This window comes from Castor canadensis, chromosome 1 (genome assembly GCF_047511655.1).
Source record: "Castor canadensis chromosome 1, mCasCan1.hap1v2, whole genome shotgun sequence".
In the NCBI taxonomy this organism is placed as follows: domain Eukaryota; kingdom Metazoa; phylum Chordata; class Mammalia; order Rodentia; family Castoridae; genus Castor; species Castor canadensis.
This window is the reverse complement of record NC_133386.1, coordinates 154,625,130-154,648,031: the sequence shown is the minus strand read 5'-3', so window position 1 is coordinate 154,648,031 and position 22,902 is coordinate 154,625,130. Positions and strand designations below refer to the sequence as shown.

At 33.5% G+C, this 22,902-nt stretch overlaps 1 protein-coding gene across 9 annotated transcripts in view; it reads left to right on the top strand.

Annotated features, from left to right (window-relative positions):
- The window catches only part of Sox6 (SRY-box transcription factor 6), a 576,267-nt gene that overhangs the window by 109,629 nt on the left and 443,736 nt on the right, over positions 1-22,902 (top strand). The window contains exon 3 of one of the 9 annotated variants that reach the window (XM_074042146.1): positions 21,579-21,658. The exons of the other annotated variants lie outside the window; for them this stretch is intronic. The gene's annotated coding sequence lies outside the window, so the exon portion shown is untranslated. The remainder of the gene's footprint in view (positions 1-21,578; positions 21,659-22,902) is intronic. 9 annotated transcript variants of the gene reach the window in all.

Here is a 22,902-nt window from a genome sequence, read left to right as displayed (position 1 = left end):
CCTAATGAGTTAGCTACTTTATCATTATAAAAGAATTCCTCTGTCCCTAGTAATGATCTTTATTCTGAAATCTGTGTTGGTTGATAGCCACTCCAATTTTTATTAGTGTTACTATGCTATGTGTTTTCCATTCTCTCACTTTTAAAATATTGTGTATTTGGTTTTTTTTTTTTAAATGAGGAACCATTTTGAAGCTTGCAGATGAAAGACAAATTTTGCCTTTATTTCAAATTTTGATATTATACTCCTTGTGGATTTTTGGCATTAAGTTTTTTAAAAATTTGTTTATTCATATGTGCATACATTGTTTGGGCCATTTCTCCGTCTTACCTCCAGCCCCCTCCCTCTTCCCCTAGCTCCCCCCCCTTGCTTGTGAGTCTGTTCTGCTCTTATCTCTAATTTTGTTGAAGAGAAAGTATAATCAATAATAAGAAAGACAAAGCGTTTTTGCTAGTTGAGATAAGGATAGCTATACAGAGAGATTCCTAGTGTTGCTTCCATGTACAAATGTGTACATGGAATCATCCCAAGTTGATTCATCTCTACCTGACCTTTCACTAGTTCCTGATCCCCTTTCCATATTGACCTCTGTCGCTTTAAGGTTTCTGTATTAGTTCCTCTGCAGTGGGGACATCAAATACTATCATGTTTTGGGTTTCTTACCTGTCCTCATACCTCCCGTGTGTGCTTTCCCCTTATCATGTGACCCAAGTCCAACTCATATGTGGACTTCATATCTAGGGCAAATACAGAAATGTGTGTTTGTTTTTTAAATGGAGTTTTTATAGGCTTACATGTAACAAAGTGGTACTCTTATCCAATATGATAATCTCTGATTTTTACTGTAGATATTTACACAGTTTGCATTTAATGTGCTTATTGACATAGTTAAGTTCCAATATATGGTGTTTTTTTTTCCCTTTCTTTTTTTCTGACCTTCTTTTGAATGCTTTGAGAACTGTCATAATTTCACTTTAAATCCTTTGTAGGTTTATTAAGTATACTTTTTATTTTATTACATTGCATTGGTTCCTTTAGGATTTATAGCATCTCTGTATATCACAGTTTTACTCTTAGTGATATTATCCTACTTTGCATATGGTAGAAGAATCTTACAATAGTATACTTCCATTTCTCTACTCTCATCTTTGTTTTATGGTCATATTACTTCTACACATGTTATAAACGTCAAAATAAATTATGATGTTTTGATTTGGCTGCTCAATAAGCTTTTAAAGATATTTTAAAAATAAGAAAGAGAAGACACAAAAAAGAAAGAAAAAATGAGAAAAATACCTATGCATTCACCATGTCCAGTGTACTTGATTCCTTTGTGCAGATTCATATTTTCATTTGATAATATTTGGTAAGTGAAGGATTTCTTTAACGTTTGTTTTAGGACATGTTTGCTGTTGAGCTGGTGAAATTTCCTTCAGTTTTTGTATTTCTGGAAAAAATCTTTATTTCACTAGTAAAGATTTTAGATTTTTTGTTTGTTAGGTATTTTAAAGGTACTGATTTACCAACTTTTGGCTTGCATTGTTTAAAAAAAAAGCAGTCTGCTGTAATTCTTATATATGTTCCTTTGTATGTAATGTGTAGTTTTATTCAGGCTACTTTTAAGATTTCTGTTTGTTACTGGATTGAGTAATTTGATTATCACATGCCTTAGTGTAGCCTTCTTAATATTTCTCGGGATTCTTTTAGATGCTTGGATCTGTGGATTTATCCTTTTCATCACATCTGAAAAAATTCAGATCTTTTTTATTCAACATTCCTCTATTGGAGACTCCAGTTGTTCTATAATTCGCTGATACTGTGTTCACTGTTTTCATCTTCCTCCTAACATTATTTAATTTTAGATTGTTTTTATTGACATGTCTTCAAATTTAATCATCCTGTCCTAAGGTGGCTAATTTTTTTTTCATTCTCCATGTAGTTTTCATCTCAGATATTGTACTTTCTATTTACATAAGCTCAATTACAGTCTTTAAAAATATATTCTCTGGATAACAAAATTGCTATGTCTTTCTTATAATCTCTGATGTTTTCTTTTCAACAAAATCGTGGAACAGGTTCTACCTGGTTGGTGGGGAGGTGGCCCAAACAATGTATACACATGTGAGTAAATGTAAAAATTATAAAATAAAATAATAAATAAAAATATATTCTGTTTCTTTGCTTAACATGATCAGTCTCTCTGCCTCCATGAATAAATGGAATGTAACATAATAACTGGTTTAGCATCCTTATCTACTAGTTCTATCATCTATGCCATTTATGGATCAGTTTCAAGTGATTGATTTTTTTCTCTTTATTATGGGTTATATTTTCTTGTTTCTTTGTATGGTCAGTAATTTTTTTGATGTCAGAAATGGTGATTTTTATCTTGTTGAGTGACTCAGTATCTCTGTATCCCTATAAATATTTTTTGAATTTTCTCTGGTATGCAGTTAAAGTAGATACAATTATTCAGTGCTTGCTTTTAAGCTCTCAGTTGGAACTGGTATAACCAACATAGTATTAATTTTTTTCAATACTGAGACAATACTATTCTGAGTACTCTGGTCAATGCCCTTTGTATTAATGGATTTTCGTACTTTTGATGATGGAAAAATAATCAATTCTGGCCATGGATGAGCTTTGGGGATTTTTTTTTCATTCCTTCCAAATGTATCATTTCCTGACCTTGGTTAGTTTCCTCACACACATGCATGACCCTAGTAATCAGCTAAATTCTTTTGAGGAACTCTACAGATCTCTGGAATTCTATACAGAGGTCTCTTTCCTCTTTTATTCTGCCCTATCAACTATAGGCACTTTGGCCTCCTTTGACTTTCAGCTCCATCTCTTTAACTCACTGAGACCATTAGGTTCCTCCTCTGAGCACCACACAGTCAGTAATTTCTTTCTTCGTGCAATAAGCTGGGGCAACTGGAGAGATGACTTCATTTGTTTTTCCTTTCTTTGTTGTCTGACACCTAGTGTCTGAAAATTGTTTTCAAATTTTGCCCTTTTTTTATTGTTTAAGCATTCAGGGTAAGTCTAGTCCCTGTTAGCCACCTTGGTCAGAAGCAGAAGTCTTCACATATGTAAGGAAAACACTATATATGTAGGACATGCATTATATTAAGAGTGCTTCATACTGGACAGTGTTCAATAACAAATGGTTACTATTGCTGTTACTGTGCCTGCATCCTGTTCATCAGTGAAGCTTTACCTTATATGCTTCTTATATGAAGCCTTCCTGGGCTACTAGCTCCCTGAATGATTTCCTATTCTTTCTTCTTCATATCCATATCACTTTTTATGTCTACTTTTATTATGACATCTATAAATCTGTATTGTAGCTTTAGTTTACTTGTATGTCTCTTGTGGCAGGTTGTAAGCTTTGAGGAAAATAAGATCTGTTTTGACTATCTTTAGTTTCCAGCATATAGTAATTGCTTTGATATTTGCTGCATAAATGAAAAACAAAGGGTGTCTAAAACCTTTTATGAAACTGTCAGGAATATGTTGTTGATTGGGGAAGGAAAGATAGGTAGTTTGGGAGTATAAGACTATTTGAAAGAAAGGTAAGCAGAGATGGAAATAAGATTTTGGGGACTTAAGAGAAAAGCGTGAGAACAAAACATGGTTGGTTTGGTTGGATAATATATAATAGTGATGATAATGATGAAGTTAATAATAATAATAAAGTTCTCATGAAATTGACACAGTGTAGGGGCATCTAAATAGAATATGGTAGTGCTATATTGTAGTGTGTTAATGAAACAATTTTGTAATACCTACAGCACAGTAACATAATGTAAATGGTAACTTTGGCAACATTAGGTAAATGTGTATTGTGTTATTCAGTGTAACTTGAACTGTTGGAATAGAGAATTTTAGATAAAGTGCTAACAGAATACTTTTTTGAGTAGGCAAACCTTGGAAATGGTGAGACTGGATTAAGAAGCAGAAAGTCATTCTGGACAGTAGAGAAGCACAAACACAAATATATTGTAGACCATCAATAATCGTATAGCAGCAGAAAGAACAAATGAACCTCGGAGATAGGTATACTAGAGCTTCACTCTCATTTCTGCTCTTTGGTGTGTCTTTTGACAAATTGCTTAGCCTATCTTGAGATTCAATTTACTCATGCGTAAAATAAATGTGTTTTTTGGGAAGATTGGTATGATGCAATGAGATCATTTATTCTATATCTGGTACATAGTGAGTCCAATAACTATTAGTTTCTTCGTTTTAGACATTTTTTGTCTTATGCTGAGGAAAGGAAAATGTTTCCAGAAGGGCTTTGTGATCCCTCCTTACCTTGTAAAGATCCCAGGTACAAAATATATGAGTATAACTGATGTTCCTATTTATTTCCTATTTTCACGTCAAATTAAGATTGCATTTCATTTTTTTGTGGTCCAATTTTTTGTGATTATCTTGTACATTTTAGTTCCTCACGTATTCTAGGTTTTAATTTGTATTTTAAACTTTTGGGATTATTGGCTAAACTTTATACACAATTAAACCATTTTACTACCATAGTCCGATATTTTTCAGGATGATTCTTTTATAGGGGAATGAAAGATAGAAAAGATAGAAATATAGATAAAAGTTGAGTATCAGAAATTATACACTTTTTCAAATATTGAGCCCATTTTCATTCATTTAGCTTACTTATGCTTTATTTTTATTTCAGTTTTCATCACTGCAATGATATGAGGCATAGACTGATGTTTAGAAACTTTGGATGTTTAAAAAAATCATACTTTAAATCCCCAGTTTATAAAAAGACCACTGCTAATGTGTACTTCCTCACAAAAGTATTTGGATACATGGAACTTTAAAGGTGGTTCTAGCATAACTAACATAGAAAACAAAGCAATCTTTTATTTCTTCACTGCAGGAAAGATTCAGGACTTCTTTAGGTAATTATTTTTAAATTTGTTTCAGAGAATTAAAGAATTTACACAGTAAATAAAATAAAGTGATAACCACAATACTTTTGGAGCTACTTTGAGCACTGTTTTTGGTTCTGACATATAGAAATCATACAGTTGCTGATCCTGCCAAGTGAGGAGCCACCTTTACTCATCTGCCTGGTATCTCAATTGCTGTCTGCTGAGTTGGCAAACACAGCTTCATATACTTTCTTAACTATACACTGGCTCTTTGCATTTATGAACCTTAGTCTGACCTTATGACAGTTTCCTTGGTTAAGATTCACCTTATTTGTAGTTTAAGTTATGCCTTCAGGATGCTTGTAAACATGTTGCAACACTGAGTTTTGATAAATCTCACAAAACCCCTCTGGAGGGCATGAACTGAAACTGAGGGGCCAACAATGTTAATAATTCAGTATTTGGCAATACTGTGGATATTAATGAATTTGTCGTTCACCTGGACAAACCTTGGCACAATCAAATGTGAAACTGAATTTACTCATTTCATTTTAGTCTATGGAGAGAATTTTAATACTTTTTTCAACCTGCATATACTAACCTTTCTTAGAAATACAAGGTTCAGAGTTGTGAAATAAGACAATAATTACAATGAACTGCCAACTTGATTTCATGAAAATAATGTCTAAGAATTTTTATGTTATGTTATGACTAATTTGGGGCATTTTAAATTGCCCTTTTACTTAAAATCTCAGGTGAAGTTCCTATTTTGATATGTCAGGCAAACATATAAATATTAAACCAGTATATTTACTTATCTTATGCAGTAAAACTATAAAATTATTTATCAGAAAAATTAAAATATATTACAAATAAACATACATAATAGCTAAGTATATTCACTACTTAGGACTTAAAAGTTATTTTTATAAAATTAGTTTCATGAGAAGATAAATACATCTTCTTACATTAAAATGCCATAGAAATGATATAATCTCTATTAAATTATTAGTAGCCCTAACACACACTTCATAATTTGTGGGGACTAGAAATAATATGGCAATGGCTGAGAGTAGAAAGATCCTGCTTGTTAATATATGGTAGTTTGTTGAGCTGTGTCCTTTTGATATAAACCAAAAACATTTTATGACTGTGAGGGAATTATTTTAAAGCATTCTATAAGCCAGCCTCTTTAGGCTGATATGACTAATTGGTTAGATTTCCAAAGGGAGAAGTGCAGAATTCAAACTTTCATATAAAGAAAAAGTATGTTATTTGGTCCTTGAAGTATTTAAATCCATATTTCTACCCAGAAGTCTTTACTATTACATTCAAGTTGAAAAACAAGGAGAAACACCTATAAATTGAACATAATCATTGTGATAAAGGGTGGTTTACATTTCTTGGTAAAAAAGAAAGAAAGGAAATAACATGGAGACTATTTTGTTTTGGCTGCTTATGAAGCTGATTTTAACTTTCAAATAAGTTTGAATAGAGACATATCTCAATATTATGTTTTCATTAACATAAATCTTCAAGTGGCCAATTATGTCCATATGATATGTATGTGGAGCTAATGATGGTAATTTGCCACCTGTGTCATGAAGCAGCTCCTTTTGATCCCTATGTGAAAATTTCCATAGATCTAAAAAAATCTGAATTAAAAGGAAAAAAGAAAAAACAGTATAAAAAATCATTCCTGTTGAGAAATCATGCAGAAGGCTGAAAAAAAGTTGAAAAGAATTAGAAGCATATTTTAAATAGCAGATTGGATCTGTTCAAAGAATTTTTAGGAGTATCTGCATTATACTGTGGTGGTAATAAATAGCATTGTACTACAAATTTAGTAATAAAAATGGAATGGATTTTATACCATAAGCTAGTTTAGTAATTTTGGTTCAATTTCTTTCCACTTCTGTGTCTCTTACAAAGGAGAATTCACTACATCTCTGTGAACAACCTGAATTTCTCTTGCCCTGGAAACTCATAAAGCCCAACTTGGCTTTTGACACAGTCTAAGCCACTTGGATTAGGTAAAGCTAATCTTAAAAGAGAAAAATTGGATACTCAGCAAACCCCAGAAGATATTTTGACATTCTCTTGGAGCTGATAAGATTTGCCATAAATTTAAATGTTACCTATCCTAGCACAGAAACCACACTAATAAATGGCTTTTAATATTTTATGAATGACTGAACACCCTGCCTTGCTAATAAGTTCTTTGGAAAGCTCTAACTTTTTAGGATGGTTTTACTTTTGGAAGAAGGAATATTGAAGACAAGCTACTGATGAGGAATCATATAATTTTACAAGTTGCATAACTGCATTTAACTACTAAACTATCTCTGATTAAAATAACAATTGAGCTTGTAATTTTTTCTGAACAGCTGCTGCTACAGGGGGTCATTGCCTTGGAGAGCTTGAAAATGATTGTACTCCTGGTACATGAGTTATGTAGTCTTGTATTTTACAGCAAAGCACAAAGTTTAAAGCCTATAGAAGAATGTTATTTGAAAGCTGTCAAACCATGTTAAAAAAGACTGCATCGTCAAAAGGCCCTGGTGGCCACGATTCTGCATGTAGCCTTGTCTTATTCATTATAAAATGCATGTTTATAAAGTTCCACAGAGCATCCAATTCCCAATTCACTTATATCAGCAAGACTTAACTTGCTCATTAATCTAAATTCTTTTGCAACTTTAATCTACATGTTTAATTAATCATAAAATGAGGCGGTAAGTAATTTCAGCAATGTGTGGCTTGTTATCAGATGCATTTAATCACTCTTCTGTGAGCTCATTTGGAAACACCTGAAGATGTCGAGTGCAGTTTGAATAAGCATAAATTATTCTTTGTCAGTGTACTTCACTCAACTAATAAGACATTAATTTAAAAGGCACTGTTTGTCATTTTTAGATCTTTACCAATATTTTTAGCTTAGCAATATAACTCTAATTGTATATATGATTCAGAGCTAGTGCCCGACATAGGAAAAGGTAAGAGTTTAATTCACTTTTCTTATTTACATGTAATTATGTCATGTAATCTTAGTTTTTAATGAGGATTAACCATCTTGTAAGTATTCATATGCTTTTGGAGTAAGGTACTAATGAATTATAGTTGGAAAAATTATTTGTTGGTACAAAGGCTTGTAATTCCTTTTTTCCTCCCTAGGTCAGGAATGAAAGGCTGTGAGTTTGGGGTAAGCCTTCAATTTGAGGATTCAGGTAGTACCCAGGGTTATATGATACAGATATTAACATTTAAAAATCTAGTATAATAGGATTTTTCTGTCTCATATAAAAACACAATCCTTATATGAGGCCAGAAAACCATAAATAATGACAGTTCCATTTCCCACCAATCCCTTTTAATAGTATTGTATAGTTGATGATGTTATTTTTTTAAAAATGCAAAAGCAAAAAAAAAAAAAAACAATAACAAAAACACACTCAGAGCTTCAGAGCAAAAAAATTCATGAGAGCTGCATGAGTTACATATTTCAATGTCAGGAGTATGAGAACAAAAATTGCATTTTATAAGATGTCATCACCTGTCCTGTTTATGCCACAAGAGCAGTGACACACGGTAAGAATAATTATCTCAGTGGAAACAAATTTATTTACCTGCCGTGGAGCATCTCTCTTCATCTTACTCATGAACTCATCTCACTCATGTGCTGTCTATGGATTGTCAGCAGTGAGCCAGAGGGAATGATTCCTGAAAAGGGAATATTGGTTTGAGCTGAAATATAGCCATATTCTTCATTTTTATTTGATGTGCACGTCTCCTGGGTTTCTTTCCTTTCTTCAGGGATCCTTTACACTGAGCCAACAGTTATTTTATATGTCCTTCTCCTGCCCTATGCCTCATGACTGTAAAAATTTTTTCTTCTTATTTTCCTTTCTAAGGGAAACAAAAATCCCAGGAAATCTCATCTGTATAGTTCAGTCATTCAAGCTACAGTAGCACATTGCAGTGAAATGCTATTTGCCCATATTTCACTTAAAAGCACCATACAGTGTTCTCTTGGAACACTGATGAAAACTTTAAACAGTGGGGGGGTTTTCTGCATCATTTTTTGAAAAAGAACCTTTCATTTGAATTTAATTTTCTTGCTAAGAATATTTCTTTTCATTCCTATATAATCTTGGTCGATATACATATAACATATCATTTAATATGAAAGTTTGCTATTGGTTTTTCTTGATATGAAACCTCAAACTCTCTTGACTCACCTTTCCATGAGTTAAAAATTTCCCCAAGAGGTTTATTTTCTAATTTGCTGTTGTATGTTCAAAGAAAGAACCCTGTGGTCCTCCCTCCACCCCAGTGATGTGTGAGAGGCCTGCCCTGTTGTCCTATTAGGCTCCTCCACACACACTAATTTATTTTATAAAATACCATGTGTTAACTGCAGTTTTTTTAAGTCTATATGACATACTTCAAGGGAAAAACTTGGTTCCATGCAGCTCTTTTACTCTCAGGTGTTTGAGTGTGCTTGTGTAGAGATATACATCCATAACTTGGTCCACCTGTACCCAAAGCACTCTTACTCTGATACCTTTGCCCAGGTACAAACAAGGACATATCACTTAAACTTGCTTCTTCAGTGGAGACTTTACAATTGAACAGGATGAAAGCTACCCAGATTGATGAAATGCTTCAGAGGGTGACATTGAATGAGTGGGTCTACTATTCCCAGCTACACTGGCAGAAATGGTTAGCAGAGCTCTTATTTTAACTTCTATGGGCTGAAGGACAGCATACTATGAGAAAAGCGATTTTAAAAATCCTGCCTTATTCGCAGATTACACAATTTTGACCAAGCACAGTCAAAAAAATTTTAAAAACAAAAATTTTAAATTCACTCAGTTCAGTTCAGTTCACACAGTTCAGTTGATGCAGAGTAGTTCTTAGTTGGTTCCATGTTATTGTCAATTGTATTTAAATGGTGTGATTTGCTGAGTGTTTGCTAGGATTTAATTTTATCAAAACATGCATCCCAAAAAGTAAATGATTCCCAAAAAACAAGGTAAAAGTTAATGTGCTTAAATTTAAGTGGTAAGGTAAAAATTTTAGTTTTTGGAAAGGTGGCCTGTCTTTCGTGGAAGTTGGTCACACTGTGGGAAATGAATGAAGCTGCAGTACAGCACTGAACTCTGCATCCTGATCATTTGCACTTTGTCCTCAGAGCAGTGTCCCTGGAACGATATGCTCTGGGCACCAACAGTCTACTTAGCTTTGCTTGAAGAAATTATCTTTCTCTTTCCATTTCCAAGGTATATAGAGGCTATGTATTGGGAGAGGGGGAGTTGCAATAGTGTACAAGAGGAAGATGCATATAAGTGGGTGTGTTTACTTCAGTCTTATTTCAGCCAAACCAGTATAGGAGTCAGCTGTCATCCAGAGAGAACAGGAGCAGGAACAGAGCCAATCAAGCTGTGTTAAGTAATGCCCAGTCATTGCACAGAAATCTATACAGCTCTTGTTCCCTGACAGTACAGCTGGCAACAGCACAGCGATAATTGGAGGGGTTTTCTATAGGGTACTCATGAATTTGCTTCCACTGTTGGCTTCTTGCCATTGAAACCTATATTTTGGATAGCCCTGTTTGTGAGTAACTCAACTATGTGCTTAGATGATAAAAAGCCAGATTTTTTTTCCACATGGTAGGCATGAAGTCAGCTGAGTTTTCAGGTTGCCTAATTTTTCTTGAATAGTATAGGTTAAGAAAAATACATGGTTTGTATTGCCAGGCATTTTTTTCTCCTACACTTTCAGCCCACATGTTTCCTTAGGAAACTAAATTCTTTCTAACTATTTTACCCATAACTCATTAAACTGTTTTCCTAAACTGGTGACTTAAATCTTTAGAGTCTTTTAAATACCATTTTCCTTCCCCTCTTCCCTCCACCACTATTCTCATTTTTTCATACTTTCTTCCTTGGCAATCAAAATAAATGTAATTTGCCAGATTTTGAATGAAAGAAATGAATATGATTCAAAATGCTGAGGTTCCACTGATGTTTTACTGGTGACCAAATAACTTTCTCTTATCTACTTTCACTTTTAAATGGCTTTCTTCTGATACTCTTTTTTTTTTTTGGTGGGACTGGGGCTTGAACTTAGGACTCTTGCACCTACAAAGCAGGTACTCTACCACTTGAGCCACACCTCCAGTCCTCTTCTGATATTCTTAAAGGATAAAATGTAACAGAAATTTGGGTTGTCATATATTCAGAAATATTTAATTTTGTGTCAACTTCAGCAACTTCCTGTACACATATACACTTCATCTCATATAAGACCTAATAAACAATACATTCCAAAATGGTTCTGGTATTAGAAACCTAACTCTTCTCACCAGTGTATCCACTTAAAAGCCCATGAGGCAAAATTGAGAGGGCTTGGTAGAGTAAGTAGAAGACATATAATGAAAAATCTTGGAATATACATGAGGCATGATGAAATATGAGCAGAAATATTGAGTTTCACCACCCTTATACTCATCAGTGTGAGGTTACAGAATACCCCTGTTCACTCTCAAAATATAATCTTGAATTGGATGCAAATTATGTGCAAACAGACATCTCTACCCTAAGGCCACTAGGGTCACTCATTTCCTCCTTCTTCAACCAGTTTACCAATTACTTTCTTTCCATAGTTAATGACATCAGGAAGTCATCCTGATCTTCCAAATTCCATCTCAAGGGATTTTTCACTTCTACTTCTATGCACTGGCAGCGTGGAGGTAGGACGAGTTAAATACCTCTACCAAACATTTATCAGAAGAATGTTATTTAAATTTCAAAATAAGATTACATAAGCTGTTAAAAGACAGTAGTTGAGTACTATAGTACTATAACATAATATTAAGCCATATTATAAGGTAAATAGGTTTCAGTAGGTTGCCCAAGGAACCAAATCACCATTTATTTTTTTATTTTTATTTTTTTCATTTTTTATTACGTTATTGTTGTACTGGTATTACATTGTGACATTTACAAAAGTTCTTACAATATATCGTAGTTGAATTCACCCCCTATATCATTCTCCTTTATCTCTTCCTCCCCCCATTCCTGGAATAGTTTGAACATGTCTCATTTTTCCATTTTGATACATGAGTATATAATATTTCCACTACATTCAGTCTCCTTCACCCTTTCCTTATAATCCTCGCCCTAAAAGTCCATTCTTAATGAGGTTATAAATTTGCTTTTCAAAGTTTTCATCTTTATTGATAGTTTCATGGACTTCACTGGAGAAAATTTGTTGCACCCTTGCTATCTGCAGAAGCTGTTTTTACTAATGATATTTAATTCGAACGTATTTTGTAGTTTTTGAACCTCTCAATTTCAGGGCTTGTTTTGCGACTTGACTTTCCCACTGAATCCTTGTCTGTCTCCATTTTCACCTTCATACCTTTGATTTTTTTTTTCTTTTATTATTCATATGTGCATACAAGGCTTGGTTTATTTCTCCCCCCTGCCCCCACCCCCTCCCTTACCACCCACTCCACCCCCTCCCGCTCCCCCCCTCAATACCCAGCAGAAACTATTTTGCCCTTATCTCTAATTTTGTTGTAGAGAGAGTATAAGCAATAATAGGAAGGAACAAGGGGTTTTGCTGGTTGAGATAAGGATAGCTATACAGGGCATTGACTCACATTGATTTCCTGTGCGTGGGTGTTACCTTCTAGGTTAATTCTTTTTAATCTAACCTTTTCTCTAGTTCCTGGTCCCCTTTTCCTATTGGCCTCAGTTGCTTTAAGGTATCTGCTTTAGTTTCTCTGCATTAAGGGCAACAAATGCTAGCTAGTTTTTTAGGTGTCTTACCTATCCTCACCCCTCCCTTGTGTGCTCTCGCTTTTATCATGTGGTCAAAGTCCAATCCCCTTGTTGTGTTTGCCCTTGATCTAATGTCCACATATGAGGGAGAACATACGATTTTTGGTCTTTTGAGCCAGGCTAACCTCACTCAGAATGATGTTCTCCAATTCCATCCATTTACCAGCGAATGATAACATTTCGTTCTTCTTCATGGCTGCATAAAATTCCATTGTGTATAGATACCACATTTTCTTGATCCATTCGTCAGTGCTGGGGCATCTTGGCTGTTTCCATAACTTGGCTATTGTGAATAGCCAAATCACCATTTATAACAATTATTGATTCACAAATAATTGATCCACAGAAACAGTCTTTATCACTTTTTCAATCCATAGTTTGAAAGATATTGCATTAAAGTAAGCAATTTTCTTTTTAAGTGCCAAACTTCATGTTTTTTTGGTCTACAATTGTTTTCCAAGAAATAAGTCTCCTACAGAGGATATTAATGACATTACCTGTTTTGATGAAATCATTAGGAAGGTAAATAAATTTTGTACTCCAGTAGTACCATGTAATTTATTAATAGCACATGTATTAAGCACATAATAGTGTCTAGTATTGTTAAGTTTTCTATAATCTATCTATCTATCATTTACCTACCTACCTATCTGAGTTTTATCATCTAGTCCTCATAATTACCTTGGGAGGTACAATTGACGATCAGAGTAGTATATCATATTTCCCAAGAGTAGCACAATAAATGGTAGAGCCAGAATTCAGGTTTGGGATTTTATTTATTTTTTAATTATTGTTGGGATTGTTTTAATTAATAATCGCCCTCTTACTCATAATCCTAGTTATTATTTTTAAAATTTGACAAAAATATTACTTTTTGTGATGAATAAACAAGAAAACAAACAGACTAGCAATGAAAAGCAAAGAAAAACAGATTTGTAATGATGACTGCCACATAATGCAAAATAAGATTTCTTGATAAAGTAATTTTCTCTTTCAAAACAAAAAGAAAAAGGAAGGAAGGAAGGGAGGAAGGAAGAAAAAAACAGAAGAAAGAAAAATGAATTTCTCCAGAGCCATAGATAGAAAAACTTCCTGTTCTACTTAAACCTTACATAATTAAATTTTCTAAGAGTTTTCTTTTTGTGAAAAAAAGAAGCAGATATACAAGGAATAATATCTTTTCTACAGGCCAGGATATTTTAGCAAGTCAAAGGAAGCCAAACATGAATGAAGAGTGTAATTGTCCTTTCATTTTTTATAATAATTATGTTTGTTGAAGAGAAAAATGCAGGAAAAATGACCATCATACCTGGTTTTGAAGAAAAACTTGTTTTTATGTGTAATACATTGGAGATATTGTTTGTGATTACTTTGACTATGCAGAAATGTAACTGCCAAAATTCTTAACCAAGGTGTAGAGTTATTGGAGCCATGAAACTAATTAAATGACTATTTGTGAAAGTAATTCCCTTATTTCATTTTTTCCAATCCCTCTCTGTAAAAGAGGAAGTATTTTAAACAGAAAATAATGGGTGCAGTGGCTTTTATGAACTATTTTTTCTCTCCCCAACTCTTGCCACATTCCTATGTTTAATACCAGACAGTCTCTGTTGCTTTCTTCTTTTCTCTTTCTCTTTCCCTTCCCCTTTTTCTCTCCATCCTCTTTTCTTCTTTCCCCTCTTCCTCTTCTCTCTTCACCACTCTTCCTCTCTACTCTGTCATCTCTTCTGTTCCTTCTTTCATTTCACATTCTTACATGGCATCTTTACAATTTCCATTATAATCTTTGTTCTCGTATGATAAAGGAGATTTTTGAATCTTCTAAGTAAGGTGTTTAGGGGCCTTGTTTTTGCTCTTTAAAATAGTTTTCTAGAAAAAAATAGCTTTTCTGCCTTCTTGCTTCTCTTTCTCCCATATCTCAAACACACAGCTTCAGAAAGAAATATTGTCTTATTTCTGGAAAATGTTGAAATGTTGGTTTTACTTTGTATCTTCTCATAAGATTTGTTTGTTATTATATGACCATTACAGAGAAAATCCAAGAAAACCTACCCTAAAGTTGGCATTGACCCAGATAGTTCTGCCACATTAATTATCAATAAGCCTTTGTAAACATACTTTTATTCAAAGAGATGAACTTTACAATATATTATCACTAGGTCATGCTACCCCAGTTCTCCAACTGAAAGCAAACAGTTGTACTGGATCTAAGGCTCATTGAACTCTAGGTGAGAATTCTAAAACCAGCATCCTTAAGGGTGCTCAGACAAGGTTGAATAGAATGAACTTGGATTAAAAGTGCTGCTATGAAAACAGAGAGAGGTAAAAAGTTCTTTCAGTGATGGTAGAGTACAGTAAGATCATGATCAATAATAGCTACATGATTCAGATGTGTCGATGAAGCTTCCCAATAATTCTGTGAATAGACATATTTGATTGTTGAATTAGGATATAAAAATAACTGCAGACACATTACAACTATGTTATACAGCTATCAACTTTTTTGGTTTTGTTCTATGACTTTGAGCTTCATATCTAACCATTGTCAGCCTCCTTGATCACCAGTGGGAATTGTCAGAGAGAAAATGAGCACACTTCCACCAGTTTATAATCCATTTATGTATTACTCTTAATTTCACTATTTGTCTATCCAACTACTTCTAATGAAGATACATACTTCATTTCTCATTATCTTTAATCCCTTGTTAAATAGTTTCGTCAAATGTCTGCAGAATAGAAGCCAATTGTGCACACAATGTCAGAATGATTTTACACTGACAATCTGCTTTAAGGACATATTTTCTGGGTTGTATGAATTTTCAGGTAAGGGGGAAGGGAACTAACATTTATTGAGTACCTACATATGTTATCTCATTTAATTCTTACATGAGCTCCATCAAGTGATGATTACATTTAGATAAAGTATTTGAAGTCAGGAAACAATCATATTAAAAGAGCAAAATCACCACAGGTTCTTATGTAAAGGGAAATACTTTAAGAAGATGCCAACTTATCCTTGCCATTATAGTGGGCTGAATTGATAAATAAGTAGGATGTGAAGATATAAATAATAAAATTTGAATGATAGGACAAGAACCATTTACCACTTGCCTTGCCTCCACAGTGAATTTTTCACAATAATTCATCTAAAGATGTAAATACTAATGTAATTAGTGTTACTTTATTGCATGCTATCTCAGAAAAGACAAAAAACTATTCTGCCTAAGTAGGTAAAGGAGTCTTGGTAGAACCACAGACAGAAACTATTTTTTATCATATGTACATATCTGTGTATATATACATATATATATACATGTATGCATATACATGTATATAAACAGATATGTATATATACATATACATGCATATATATAGAGAGAGGGGAGAGATATGTATGTACATGCATATATATATATATATAAATATACATATATATATATATATGGGGTGGAAGAGAGAGAGAGAGAGAGAGAGAGAGTTTTTTTTGTTGTTATTTTTGCTTTTTGTTTTCAGTTGGGTCCCACTGTGTTGCCCAGGCTGAACTCCAACTTCTGTACTCAAGTGATCTTCCCCACTCAGATTTCTGAGTAGCTGAGACTGCAGAGACATGCTACCACATTTGCCTTTAAAAAAAATGCTAATAATTTTTGTAGAGATTTTGTTAAGCACCTAACACTATGGCTGATTTATAATAGGTGCTAAATAAATATTATTGAGATGAATTGTGGAAATAAATACATACATATTCATTTATTTATTCTTTATTTCAATCAACAGACATTTAATGAGGGGTTACTATATTTCAGGTAGACATGTTTGGGATTTATTTTTTAATTAATTCAATAATTTTATTACTATGTTTGAGTTTTAAATGTTAGTAGCACACTAAAGCTAGTTTTAAGTAGCTTAAAATTCTAATGAAGAGATAGGTAAAGAGAGAAATGACAACCGAATATTAGTATTAGAATAAAGATTTTATGAATGAGATAGGAAACATAGAAATTTAACATTTACCAGGAAGAATTAGGGAAGACTGCATTGAGTAGGTTAACATTTAAGCTGCTTCTTACAGGAGCAGACGGGATTTGCCTGGAGGGGACATGGAAATAGAATATTTGAAGTTGAGGTTATAGTTATTTGTGAAAGCTTCTAGACATTAAGAGGACCTGGTATGCTTTGAGAATTGTAAGTTCAACATGGGGCAGAGGGAATGGGGAAAAGGATTAGGTTGAAAAAATATACTTGAGATTTTGGTGGTGCAATTAACTGTTTCCTAATATGAACATGGAAAATGTTTAATTTCAGCAAAATGTATATTTTTCTTTGGTTTTTGAGACTGGGTCTTGCTGTGTATCCTAGTTTGACCTTGAACTCACAATCCTCCTGTCTCTGCCTCCCGAGTGCCCATCACACCCCGTGTATTTTCCTAGGGAATTACCTGTTCTATTAGATCTCCATGATATATACTTTTTAGTGCCTTTACAGAGTAGATGAGATATTAAACTGCTAAAATGATTTAGTTGTTTAGCATGTAACATGAAATGAAAGGGCTTTGGAATGATGTGTTGCAAAAATTACAAATCACTTTTCCTTAAATGATCCTTTTTGATTTGCTTTTTGAACTTTCTTGTACTTTGCTAGCCAACTGTAGATCAGTGAAAAGTTTCTAAAATCTAAGAAGTAAAGGCTCTGGATTTTAACCTAAGTACTTATGGTTAATATTTCTATTTTTAAGAGAAAAATATGAATATATAAAATATGTGAATGCATATCATCTTGATACCTTCAGGAAATGTTAGCTGAGTATAACTTTGGTTTCTTTGTTTCTTTCAGCTACTTATTATATATACTTTTAAGGCTTTATTTCAGATGCAGTTTTCATTTTTATATAAAGAGAAGGTCAGGCTTTGCAATACTTATTATTTTGTTTTCTTCTAAAGAAACACCTCAGAAGCTCCAAGCTTCATTTTAGTGAAATTATAGTTCCTTTGACTTGAAATTGTATGGCTTGGTCACTACCAGATTACAGAGAGCATGATGTGCTTTACAAGCCAAAAAGTTTTCTAAGTAACAGCAGCAGTGAAAATTGTCAGAGAAACAACTAATTAATCTCTGTTCCTTTACAGCTGTTTAATGCAATGCATAACTAAAAGTCCTGTTAAATTAATTAATGATTTCAATTATGAACTTTTCTCCAAAATGTTATGATTTGTATCAGGCTGATAATGCAGTGACCTGGGAGTGTGAAATCTGTGTTAGGAAGAGAGTCGCCAGTTAATTGATTCACAAATTATTTAAAGTTTGTTGCACCCAAGGGAGTGCTCAGTTTCACGACAGCCATTTCATAAAGTGTACAAACTCCTTTTTCACCTTAAGAATGTCTTCAGTTATTAAGCATGATAAAATACCAGCATGTTTCTAGACCTGTGAGTAACCTTAACATTTATGATTTAGAATTTGTAGGTGAATATGTAGAGACTAAATCTATGAGGGAAGGAGGAAAAAAGTTCGCTAAACTTAATGATTCTCCTTTGTGGCAGTTTTTTCATTGCTTTTAGACTAGTAATTTTAAATAGTTTTTTAAACACCACTCCTTTTTTTTCTGTGTGTTTGCTGTACATCAAACACATTTCATGTTAAAAGACAATATAATTGGCTTCTGTGCCATCTGGTCAGAGCCTACCACTTTCTTTTACAGTACCTTACTTTCCTTTTCCTTTCAATAAAACTCTACTACTGCTTTGTAAAATAAATAAATAAATAAAAATAAATGATAATATAATTATGAATTCTTAAAAAGCTCTCATGGGTACCAACACAATAAATATTGCTTCAGTAATTGCTAGTTAAAGCATTTGAGTTACCAGTGAGTTGTCAGTGAGTCAGTGTTGGAGAGGGTATTGACATCTAAATGCAAGAGCATCAATTATTATAAGATACTTTGAGTCTTTTTTTATAGTAATATAGGAAAAAAAATTAAAGGTGTCAAAAAATTTGCTTCCAGTCTGGTTATTCACCCATAGCTTAAATAACCAATAAAAATACACACACATACAGGGAGAAAGGAGGCAATATCATCACTATTTTATTATGTATTTGTTAAAGTTTTGTTGATGTTTTTATGATGGAATCAGGCTGATTTTCAGTGGATGAGGTGGCCAGAAGAGAGAATCTTTTCTTGAGTGGCCACACCTAACCAAGGTAGAAGGTAAAGAGGTGGCTTTGAGGAAAGAGTCTTAAGCAGGCTTAGAGGGCAGCAGGAAGTTCACATGAGTGTTGGCCTCATTAAAGGAGAGGCTCTAGACTCTCCTCTGTTCACACACATATTTGGACTTTATGAATAGTTAAAAAGTCCACTGCTTTTAAGGTAGCTAAGCACTTAACAGTTTCATTCCACTTTGATAAGCAGTTTGAATTTTTTAAATTTAATATGAAAAACAAATTTTCCTCAGCTCTCAATAGGTAAGTGTATTTACAGGATAGAGCAGGAAGCCTATATTCTGGACAGACACTATGTTTTCAAATTTCACTTTTTCTGGTGGCCTTTTCTGTTTCACTTTCAATTTTTTGACCCAAGAAAACTGCCCAAAGAGAAGACAAAATAGAGAAACATTATTTTAAAAAATAAGTTTGTCTTTGTTGAACTTGCTTCAGGGCAAAAAGAAGTGGACTTGAAAGGAAAGTAAATTTATACTAATTTTTGCATTGTAGGAAATGTACTATTTTAGACACTGACTGACTGCTTCTGTTTTCTAAAATTAAGGAGCCTATAATCTCAGCACCATTAACAAGTGCTGTCATTCAGATACACAGTGTCTGGCTGATTTAAATAAAATGAAATGAAGATAGTTGTTTCTGGTCCCTTGGCTTCACTCATTGCCATAAACATATGCTCTGCGTCCCGCTTCTTTCCATCTTATTTATGACTTTAATTTGTTGTGTGGGCTGCGCTAGAAATTAAATTTAATATAATTCTCCAAGGGACCCTGTCATATAATAACATGGTAATTTCTGTGTATCCTTTTGAAAAATGAGGAAATTAATTCTTCCTGACATGTTCTAATTATTCCAGTGTGAACGGCAAATCCGTTTTTCCTAGCCCCTGAAGTGTTATAGGCAAATGGCTGGTGTTCAAAGCTGAGGTGCTAATGCTGACCAGCAGTGCGTTTAATTTGAAACATGAGCAGACACCTTTCAACACACCTTTGTAATATTGAAGTACTTTACAGAAATTAATTCACTACTTATTTGGCAGCTTAGCCTTGGGGTTATGTTTTTTTATTCATCAATACTACAGCCATGTTAGCATAATGCTTCCTATTTCCTTCAGTGCATGGCATCTATGTATGAGACTCACAGTGTGCAATGGATTGTTCAGCTGCGCAAATGAGGAAAAATTTAGACATTTCAGAAATACAAGTTGTGTGCCAAGTTGTGTTTACACTTTACAGAGAGGTATAGCAAGGTCTTGCATGTTAAACTTAATTACAGTCTATGGTTAGCAGCTTTAAACTGGGACAACCTTGCAGTGAAGAGACAAATATACTCTGCTTCCCTGATGGACAGTTCAGATGTGAAAATCCATTTTGTTTTACATAAGGAATGATGCCATAAATAGTCAGCTTGTGAATAAAATTTATGGAACAGGAATCTCAAGATCTGACTGCCAGGAAGGAAGTAGCTGTACCTTGGGAGATAAAGGACTAAAACCATTTTTGGTGCTGTTGACAATGTGTGACTTATTATTCATTCAGCTCAATTGGAAGTCTCTGGTATTCTTTAGAGGAATTACAAGAAGAATTGGCTTTATCTGTGATCTTTATTGTAAAACTGGCTATTACATTTCACCAATCAAGTCAATCACTGTGTCAGCCCTGATACAATTTCTTTGTTTTAGTGAGAAGTTAATAAATGCCATTACACATTCACCATTTATTGTTATAATTAACAAGAAAAATGAATGCATGCAATACTATTTAAAATAGGAGATAGAAATACAATTAAACTTAGATAAAAGAAGTAGAATTGTGTTTGGAGTGGCTATAATCAAGGCTCTCTGTTTATCTGTTTTTATATCTCCATATTACATTCCCTTTACATGTTAACTTAAATAGGAGAATTGGGAATGTAGCATAATTATTCTGATAAATAGCATTAATATTGCCCATATTTTTTCTGCTGACCATTCAGCTGCTAGATATTTAGTTTTATTCTCTCAGTCAAATCTACTGGGAGCTACTGTCAGGTTTAGATTCTTGAAGCTTTTCTTTCTACTTTATTAATAGAAAGTGTGGGCTTCTTTTGGCTGGACACTGGGGAGAACATAACAACATGATTTTTTCCCATTCAAGTACATATGCCTCTGTACTGTTCTCATCAGGGCAAGGATATACTAAGGTTATTTCTATGACTTCCTAGGAGTAGGATTTGGAAGGACATTGGGAAGTAAAGTAGAAGCAAGTATATTCCTTCCTAGACTCATAGACTATACAGTTGTTCAAGATTTTCTAATCATGGACTTCTCTTTATGCCCTAGGAAAGGAAGAATAATCTATTGCCCATTTGGTCCTTATTTTTCTTCATTATTTTTCCCCGCTGAAATTATAGAAAGATCGTCACCAAAGAGCAGAGATATAGGCTAGATCAGATCGTGATCCTGGAAGACCCAGATCCTTTTTCAGAGCCTGATACACTATTTATATGAGTTCTAAAAAAGAATTGAGGATTTGCTTTTTTCCTAATACTTTAAAGGATCCATAAAAGCTGTTGACTTAATTAAAAGCTGTCATATATGCAATTATGCATATACCTAGTTCCATTCTCTTTCTAGGAAAGAAACTACAAACATTTTTATATGTTTTCATCTCAGGATGCTGCAATCAGTGTGTCCAGCAAAATGAATTAAAAGAGGTAAATATCCCCAAATTATGACTTTTTTTTCTTTTAAAATATTATTTAGGTTCGGTTTTTTAAAATCATTTTAATTGTTTAGTAAAATATCGAGTTAAAATGGCTAGAAAAATTTTAAACATTTCTATATACTTTTAACTTGAATCAAAGCAACTTGAGACTTTTGTTAAACTCTATTTAAAATTAGATAACTTATAGTATATTGTTCTGCATATGTATATGTATATCTGTATAAATGGGCACACATTCACATACATAAACACACATTTCCAAATGGCCTGTACTTAATTTCTCTCTCCTCATTAAACTCATTAATACCTTCCTTTGCACCAGTATGTTTGTTTCATAAAGTACAGTTTGCAAGCTTATCCAGCTTTTTAAAAAATCAATGACTAGAATTAAGAACAAGATCTTCCCTACATTTATATATGCTTATATTTTCATAGCAGTAACAACAACAAACTTTTATTGAGAAAATGCTATATGGCAGCCTCTGTACTAATTACTTTATATCAAGTATTTCACGTGAAAGTGCAGGTAGTTTTGTGTGTGTGTGTGTGTATGTGTGTGTGTGTGTGTATGTGTGTGTGTGTGTGAATGTTTTTCTCATCAGTTTAAAGAAACTGAGCACAGACAGGTTAAATAATTTGCCTAAATTATATAGTTTACAGATAAGGGATGAATATTTTAACATACTGAGTGCTTAGAACAGTGTCTGGCCATCCTTCAGTGCTAGTTTCTATTATTGTTCTTGTGACAGAATGCTTGGGGGTCCTGAGTTTCAACCAATATTTGTTGCTTTACTCCGTTATTATAATAACGGAGATTGTTATAGTGATGGAAAAATTAGACTACTTGGTCTTAAACCTAGGTATTGGTGAGTTTTAATCTTCATTAATATAAACAGATATTCTTTGAATACTTACGTGAAGTTTTCTTTTAGTTCTACCAGGTATATAAAATCTTTCTGCTGCCATGTAGCTTATAATATAATGGAGGTGGGTGTGGGGTATTGACAAAGATATTAATGACTAAAATTCTAAGATAAGACTAATTCTATTTTATATTTTAAAATATTCAAGAAGAGAATTTCTAGAGCCCTTACATTCTTTTTTTTTTTTTATGTGTAAAGTGGGAGAGCTTATCGAGATAGAAAAATGTAAAGTAAGAGAGTAGAGCACCCAGAGTTGGGGGTGGTTCCCAAGAGAGATGCGCCAGCTCTTACATTCTTAAATGAGCCCACA